The sequence below is a fragment of the Triticum dicoccoides genome, chromosome 1A, assembly GCF_002162155.2.
Source record: "Triticum dicoccoides isolate Atlit2015 ecotype Zavitan chromosome 1A, WEW_v2.0, whole genome shotgun sequence".
NCBI lineage: Eukaryota > Viridiplantae > Streptophyta > Magnoliopsida > Poales > Poaceae > Triticum > Triticum dicoccoides.
The window spans coordinates 510,345,389-510,354,069 of record NC_041380.1 but is presented as its reverse complement, the minus strand read 5'-3'; positions in this window follow the sequence as shown (position 1 = coordinate 510,354,069).

Sequence of the window (8,681 nt, the reverse complement as noted above, 5' to 3'; positions counted from 1 at the left end):
GTGGTCAAAGTTTTAAGACATTGACAATATGTTTACTTATGTGCCTCATATTTTGAAACGGGATGGGGTATGTATCTTATGTATGTACATTGTATGTGTTTTCACGTGTCCTTCTAACGACTATTTTTTCCGATGAAGAGTACTTATTTTATACTAAATAATTTGCATGCCTTACTTCTTCCCATTGATATTTAGAATTTCAACCATTGTAATTAGAATATACATCGTCCATTGCAAAAAAAAAGAACATACATCCTGATTCATTACTTAAAAAATGTCAGAATTGAAATATAAAGTATTTGTACTAATAGATCTCCATGTATTTCTTTTTCTCGAATATGCACGAGTGTGCATATCATTCATTAAAGAAGAGAGAGGAAAGAGTCCCGAATCCACAAGTCCACAGTTACATGATTATTTACATTCGGACTTCGCCCTAGATCACCCCAAACTTACAAAGGACTACTCGGTATTGCCCCGCGCTACCTGCTCTACTTCGAAGCCTACCATGTCGCCTTTGAACATTCCGGCCTTTGCCCATAGTCTACCTTTATCCTGGATGCATTGAATGGTTCGCGCGACGGACGGCCTCTCGTCATTAAAGACCACATTATTCCTGTGTTTCCAGATCATCCACATCCCAAGACGGCACTTGGCTTTATGAGCACGTCCACTGGTTGAGTTCCCGTCCTGCCTCATCGCCCATTGTTGTATTTGTCGTTTTGCCTCGGTTCCAGGTCCACCCTCCTCGTTAGTCGGCCCATGCTCGACCAAATCTGCCTCACGAATACACAATCCATCATCAGGTGCCTCTCTCCATGTATTTCTAGTCTGAGTTCCATGCATGATTTATTACCGGTAACATCATCATTATTATTTTTAAAGTGTTTTGCCAAAAAAAATTGCCCCACATTTTTTGCTATGTACGTACACATTTATTTCCCTTAATCCGATAGAACGTGAAGCACTACTCCTGCAAAATAAGCGTGAAGCACTAAGGCCTTGTTCGGCTCATAGAAATAGTAAACGTAGGAATTGAGGGAGCCGTAGGAATGACAAAGGAATAGAGGTGCAAAACTAAGGAGAGCAATGTGCGTTTGGCACAGCATAGGGAAAACGGAGGGAGACTTCCATCATTTTAGGATGTGTTTGGTAGCCTGCATAAGCCTGTATGTTCCCTACTCGACCCACTTTTCGTTGTTTGGTAGCCTGCGCGGGGTCTCCTCAGCTATGCTCTGCTCACCCCGAATACCCCCGTAGCCACGCTCAGGAGAGAACATGTGAAAGGAGGTTCGCTGGTTAGCATGCATGGGTCGAACCCACGAAAAAATCTGAGCCCAACCCATCGGTTCCCATCTGGACCCACTAACGCTAGGGTTACCCCAACTCTCCCAACTCCCCAGCGATCCCGTTCTCTCCTCGCCGCCTCGTCATCTTCTGGTCGCCGCGCGCCGCCGCTGCTCCAACTCGCCATCGCCATCGCCTAGCAAGGTATTCCCTCGTACCTCTTGTTCCTCGTTCTACTGTCCTCCCTCCCGTTCCTACTCCTTCCTCAATCTTCCACCCTCCTGCTTATAATCAGCTAGCACGTAATGAGAAATAGATGGACCTTGAGAGAGAAAGTAGATTAGAAGATGTTTGCGTTTGATGTTTGAACAAAAAAACTATCCTCTCTTTTGTTTGTCCTTTGATGTTTGGTGCTAGATGCCCAGGTTGCATCTGCATTGTTCTTTTCGATTGAAAAGAATGATCTTTGACATATACGATAGATGTAGTTGATTTGCTAGATGGCTTTTCCTAGTACGTCATGACTGCTAGATGTCCAGGTTGCATCGGCATACTTTTTTACTAATAATAGACTGATCTTTTAAATACAGTAGATGTCCAAGTTGTTTTGCTAGATGTCTTTTCCTAGTACGACATGACTGCTAGATGTCCAGGTTGTATCATTTGAGAGAGATGGTGCTAGTTTATATAGCACTGATTTTTTTTCTAAACGCAGATCATGTTTCCCATTCATCACAGTTTGTGTTGATTTTCTTATTTCTTATTTGTTTGTGAATCGTGCTTATTTTTTAGTTGGTATAATTTGCAAGATATCACATTTTTTCTGGAATATATGTTGTAGATGGATAATGACGTGTAAGAGATTCCGGATCTTGGTGCTAAAGCCAAGAAGGCCCCAAAGGTCATGAATTAGACCCCGCCTATGTCTGCTATCATGTTGAAAGGTCTTGCAGATGTAGCAGCAAAAGGTGTTAGGACTGACAAAGGATTCAAGGAGGCCGATAAAATGAAAGTTGCAAAGGCTTTGACCGCTTTTGTTGGTTATGATGTGAGTAACACCCAGGTGCACAATCATCTTCGCAAGTGGCGGACTAGGTGGCAAAGAATTGTTCATCTCCGTGGATTAAGTGGTGCACTTTGGGACGATGACAAGAAAATGATAGTCCTAGAAGAGCAACACTATTTAGGCCACACTCAGGTACGATTGCAATTTTTTTAAATGCTCAAATGGATTACTTCATTGATGAAATGGTGCTGAAACGAGTTACTCTTTGTGCTGAAATTAGTTACTTATGTTGCTTAAATGTTGAAATGTCGTTTTATTTTGTAGGGGCATCCAACGGATGCTGAATTACTGAACACACCGCTTGAGCACTACAATTATATGGAACTTTGCTTCGCTGATAAGCTCGCCACTGGGAGGTTTTCAATGGGCTCTGGTGTGCCATTGGGAAAACCTGTTGATGTGGAGGGCAAAGGAAAACCCATTGTTGTGGAGGGGCAAGGAACAAGTGGCGAGGGATTTGTGAATGGTCCTGTTGGGGCTGAGTTCGTATTTGTTGGTGCTAGTGAAACTAATGATCCTTCTCCTAGTACAACTAAGAAGAGGAAGAGGACATCTGTTATGACTGAAGAAGACTCAATCCAGGTTAACAACATGTCTGATGCTGTGCGTGAGATTGCAAGTGCTATCAACAACACATGCCATACCGAAACACACCCTGAGTTGTACAAGGCTGTAATGGACCTTGTTGAGTATGATCTCGCTAAGCGGTTGGCTGTTTTAAACTATCTGACCGAACATAAGGGAAAAGGCCTTAATTTTGTGAAGATGGATAGAAAGTCCGCAATGCATCGTTCAAGCGTATCTTGAAGAAGAATCCTGATCTTGTTTGAGTTGATGTTAGTTGGTGCTTTTTGAGAACTATCCCTTTAATAAGTTGAATTTGGAATGAGACTATATGTAATATGGATCAAAAGATTTATTGGTTCAACCAAGTTACTTTTCTTAATAACATGGTTCTTAAATAGTTCAACATGTCTGTTGTCGTTCGATGCCACAAGATTTCTTTAAGTGTATTTGTATCTGTGTCACAAAAAATCAAGCACGCATGCTATGCAATTTTGCCTCTATATAAAATACACCTACCAATTTTCACATGTTCATTCTTTTTGTTTGTGACAAGATGGCGTGTTGATTCACAGATTTTTTTAAGAATGAACAACATTATGTATTTATTATTGAAAATAAATTAATAATTGCCGACAAATATATATGTCTAAATATTTTAAGTGGTATTTTTTTCTTCATATTTACATATTGTCGAAATGTTGGTCAAATGATGTATGCTACCAAGAACCCGTTGAATTGTGCACACAAATTTTTATCATGTATTTGTAATTATGGTATCCTAACCATCTCAGATACAGCCTACCAAACAAAGTCTAAGACCAGCATGTCCTGACAGATACATGCTATCAAACAAAGTCTCAACTCAGCATGTCCGTACACATGCAGGCTATCAAACAACTGCAGTTGTATGTACTCAGCATGTCTGTACTTAACATGTCTCAGGGAGGAACACTATGACAGAATCATGCAGGCTACCAAACACATCCTTAGATGCTAATATAAGAAGGCTAAGATTCTTTTTTTTTTAATTTGGTTGCATGGTGCTTCTCTTACGTAAAGCACCTGCCTACTGAATTGTTTATTTAGAAAGCCACCGATCTGCCTCGGGCATACATGTAACATGGGTCCGGGCTGGATTTTTCATTTCCTGAGGAATCAGGTCGTCAGAGCACTATTCCAGAGGAAATCAAATCAGCATTTCCTATGATCGGAATGACCATCTTACATAAATTCCTCTGGAACAACACTTCCTGTAGATTTCCTGTGAAAACCCTTTGAAACGAATAGGGCCAGTAAAGAAGGAGTCCGTGTTGGTTTTCTAACCGAAAAAAGCAGTTTACATACTGATGCGTATTGTGCTCAAACTTTTTTTCTGAAATCTTAAAAGTGCACAGGAACGAACGGCCGGCTTGTTATTTATATGTGTGTCTTTTTTTGTCAGCTAGCGAATGCTTTTTGTTAGGATTAAATGCGTACGGACTAGTCTGAAAAACAGATTCACGCATATTTATTTATTTTGGCCTCTTAAATTTAAAAAAATTCATATCTTTTAAACCACACGTTGGAATTCAGATCCGTTTTCACAGTTGGATTCATCGCAACGAGATCTTTAATACTAGAACCCGCATAGGTATGTTTCGACAAAATTGTTTTGATGCCAACTTTGATACTATATAGTGCAACTAAAGTACTGTATTGTGCAACTTTAGCACTACATGGTGCAATTTTTTTTAAAACCAACTTTGGAGCTACATGATCTAACTTCATACGAGGTTGCAACCTACCAACCATAACAACTTAATGTGCAACTAGTCTACTACCCCGACCAACTATCGAGTAGTGGATTGCAAGCCTTGTCCCTACTTTGGGCCTCCTTTGACCCGTCCATCGCCGAGCTCCGCACCATGGCTATGTCCTTCTCCGCAGACTCCTCTCTCCGGCGACATCCTCCGACTCTGGCCCCTCCTCTTCCCCGAGAGCCAGACCGCGCTCAAGTCCAACCTCCTCAATGCGTCCGACAGTGCCGCAGCAGACCTGATGAAGCTTGATCTACTTTGTGCTCAGTTGACTTGTAATGTAGTCTAGTTGCACACACATTGATGTTTAGTTGGCTTGTAATGTAGTCTAGTTGCACACACATTAATATTTAATTGGCAGGACTATTGGCACACACATATGCTCAGTTGACGCGGCAATATAGTCTAATTGCACACACATAGATGTTTAGTTGTTAAAAGGCCTATTGGCACACACATATGCTCATTTGGCGCGGCATGTAGTCTAGTTGCACACATATTGATGTTTAGTTGGGAGGAGACTAATTCGTCGAAACATCCACATGTGGGATCTATTTTTGAAAAGCACGGCGCGAGGGTTTTCAACAGAGAAAACGGATCTGAATTTTGACAGGCGAATTGAACGTTGTGCCTTTTTAAAATTTTTAAAATCACAAAATAAATACAAACAAACACATGCACATGCATATACATGCAAATGAGGAGATGCATATGCTGGCATTTAATATGTAGCAGAAAAAAAACTGCTAGATGACTATTCTAATTAAAGAGGGAGACAAAAGATTACGTAAAGTGATGGGCCGCTCGTTAAGCTTCCCAGAAGACCGTGCGCTGGCTAGACACATCCAACTTTTTTTTGTGCTCAACCTCTTCTTTTACTGGGGTGCTCGGACTCTTCCACATGGGAGTAGTTGCATGTCGTAATTGCAATACCAAACGTACTAGAAGAGTGCCCGTGCGTTGCAACGGGGTCATATTAACTTTAAGAATTTAATATCAATTATGTTAATATTACATTTAATATTCTCATACATATTAAGTGACATTGACGACTTTTTTTACCATCAAATTATCTCATACACACCCTCTCCCTCCCTCTTCCTCACTCTCTCTCTCTCTCCCTCTCTAACACACACATATCCATCTTATTGGGTACGGGACCATAATCCATCTATTTCACACGCACACGCGCTAGTGCATAACAATATGGATTATGTGTATTATATTTGCCACCACAACTGAGAGAATTAACTTCATGTAATCGGCCAGCCTCAGCTCCATGACAAACAATACATCTGAATTCTCAGCGTTATTTTTATGTAACATTGGCGAGAGGTAAACGACGGTGATTGTTTCCTTTATTTGGAGATTGATTACCATCCGTGAGTTAAGCTGGGTACTAGAATCTGATTGTGATACGTGAATTGATTGTTGACTTGTACGTTTGGTTTTGGTATTTGAGGATTGTTGCCTATCCCTTCGCTCGCCCCGCTGTCGCGCTCCTGCCTTGCGCCGCCTCCAGTCGTGGCCATCTTCTGCCGGCCGCCCCCTCAGCCACGCCGGCCGCATCTCTGCCCTCCACCGTCGGCCGCTCGCCTCGCCTGCTGCGTGTTGTTTCCTGCTGCTATGCGCTGCTCTACCGTTGGTATGCTGCTGCGTCATGCCCTCGACACCGCCGTGGACAAATATGGCAGAGGGATTGTTAATGGAGTACGAGAAGGAGGTGGCGGAGAAGGTGTGGAGAGACAGGAGGTCTGGGGTGGTGTCACCTGGCTGTGGTGGAGATGTTTATGCGAGAAGGAGCCGGAGTGAAAGGAGAGGTCACAATTGGAAAGAATCGTAAAAAAACATAACCCGGGAGATCTCATTTCAGAAAATGTTAATATCGATGGAGGGGTTATTTTCTTCAATAGGTGGAAAGCATAAGAAATATTGGTTGTTATCAAGGAAAGGTAAAAATTTAGGAAAGTTAGGATTTTTGAACTGATTTCTATGCAAATGGGGTTTTATTGTTTCGTAACGTGATATCAGTACCTGCCTGTTTGTGACGTGTCTGATTAGGAAAGTTTGCAAATGTTAAGAAACTATTTATTGGGAGGAAAGTTGTGACGTGTCTGTTATTTGTTTCCTAAAACAAATTTCACTAATAAGAGAAATCGATTGATTTAGATTAGTTAGAAAAGTTAGATTAAAATGTATTATTTGTTTGCTGAAAATCTGTTATTTGTTTCCTAAGACAAATTGAACCAACAAAAGAAATCGATTGATTTGTATAATTTAAGGAAGTTAGATCCGTGATTTGTTATACGTTAAGAAAGTTCTGGTTGTAATAAAGAGTGGAGAGAAAAATAAATCAATGGACCAGAATGGGAGGGGGTGGTGGGAGGACAGACGGAAAAAATCAGCGAATATAAACCACGAAGACTATTCACCAACTCGTCTATTAAAAATAGAGATATATGACTATCTCGTACACTTTTTTCTGATGGAAAGGCATATGAGTCTGCCGTACATGAGTTTAACTATTTCTACATGACGTGTTAAACTTTTTTTTCTTCATGGAGACGTGTCAAACTGTTTGTATGCTTTTTTTTGTATGTTACGCTACATCTTTTAAATTTTAGCCCTCAATATCTAAAATTAACGCCTCAGATAATTTAATCTGTATGGATGAACGTAATAGCTTCTTCGTCTTTTTTAAGGGAAGCTTCTTTGTCTTCTATCTTAATTATATAATAGATTTTGTAAACCAATCCGTGGTTGGATGGTTAGAGTGACTGTGGTATCCCCAGCCCACCAAGGTTCAAATTCTGTTACTCACATTTATTCCTGGATTTATTTCAGGATTTTCGGCGATGCGCATTCAGTGGGACATGCATTGGACATGCCCTTACTAGTCCAAAAAATGGCTACAAAACATTCAGGAAATCTAGGTAGCGCTCCCTTTGTTTCGAATTTTCTGTCGCCAGGAGACATTTAAATTAGCAGAGCATCCATTTTACATCCACACCCTATATTTAGGGGGTAGTATGCCAGTAGGTACTTGCATGAACTGTATATCTATAAAGTTTTTGCCAGAAAACTACATTGAAACTTAGGTGAGCACACAATACCGAGTCATGTAGATTTTGTACCATAATCTCGTAAAGAACGAAAAGAATATATTTCATAGAGCTAGGAGAGCATATATAGCTGTTTTATCGATATCAAGTTGAGCAGTTCGAACTGACAAAGAAAACTGATGTTTGGATTTTAGCACCTAAACGTGCATTTTGGATTGGGATGTATTGATAGCGAAAACTCAAATGAATAGGCGATCTATCAATCTTATCGACATGCATCCCAACTACAGGTCTACAACAAACATATATGTTTCGTTGGCGAAGACAGACAAAGGGAAAGTAGCTAGTGCGTATGTATCCACCAAATTAGAGCATAGCCAGTAATAGTTGTACATACGAATCTTTTCACATGCACAGACTAATTATTCATGACGGCATACCTGAGGCGGCATCAAAAACTCACCGTTGATGAAGAGTTTGGAGTGCTGGATCTCCTGCACCAGTGGGTCCCTCCAAAACAACTCTCTTTCTGGACCCATCCCTAATCTTCACGCTTCAAAATTGAGGTATTTGAAATTGAGCTACAATTGGGCTCATTCCGGCTACTCTACAGAAATTTCCATCCAATTCTTTTTTGGGAAATGCTTTTCTATGTGGCTTTCCTGTGGAACCACGTCCGGAAACTATTGGAATATTAGGCAAAATTATGATTAATTTCAATAAATAATTCATGACAAGAATAGAAAATACCATGCAATAATGTTGGCCATGTTTTGGCAAACTTTTGTAGGACGGAGGATCGCACTTTCATTTGGATTGTCTCCGGTCCTTGTAATATCCCTAAACTGTGCAGGGAAGTGTTTCTTTGCTGTTGAGTAATACATACTCCTTTACCCACCCCAC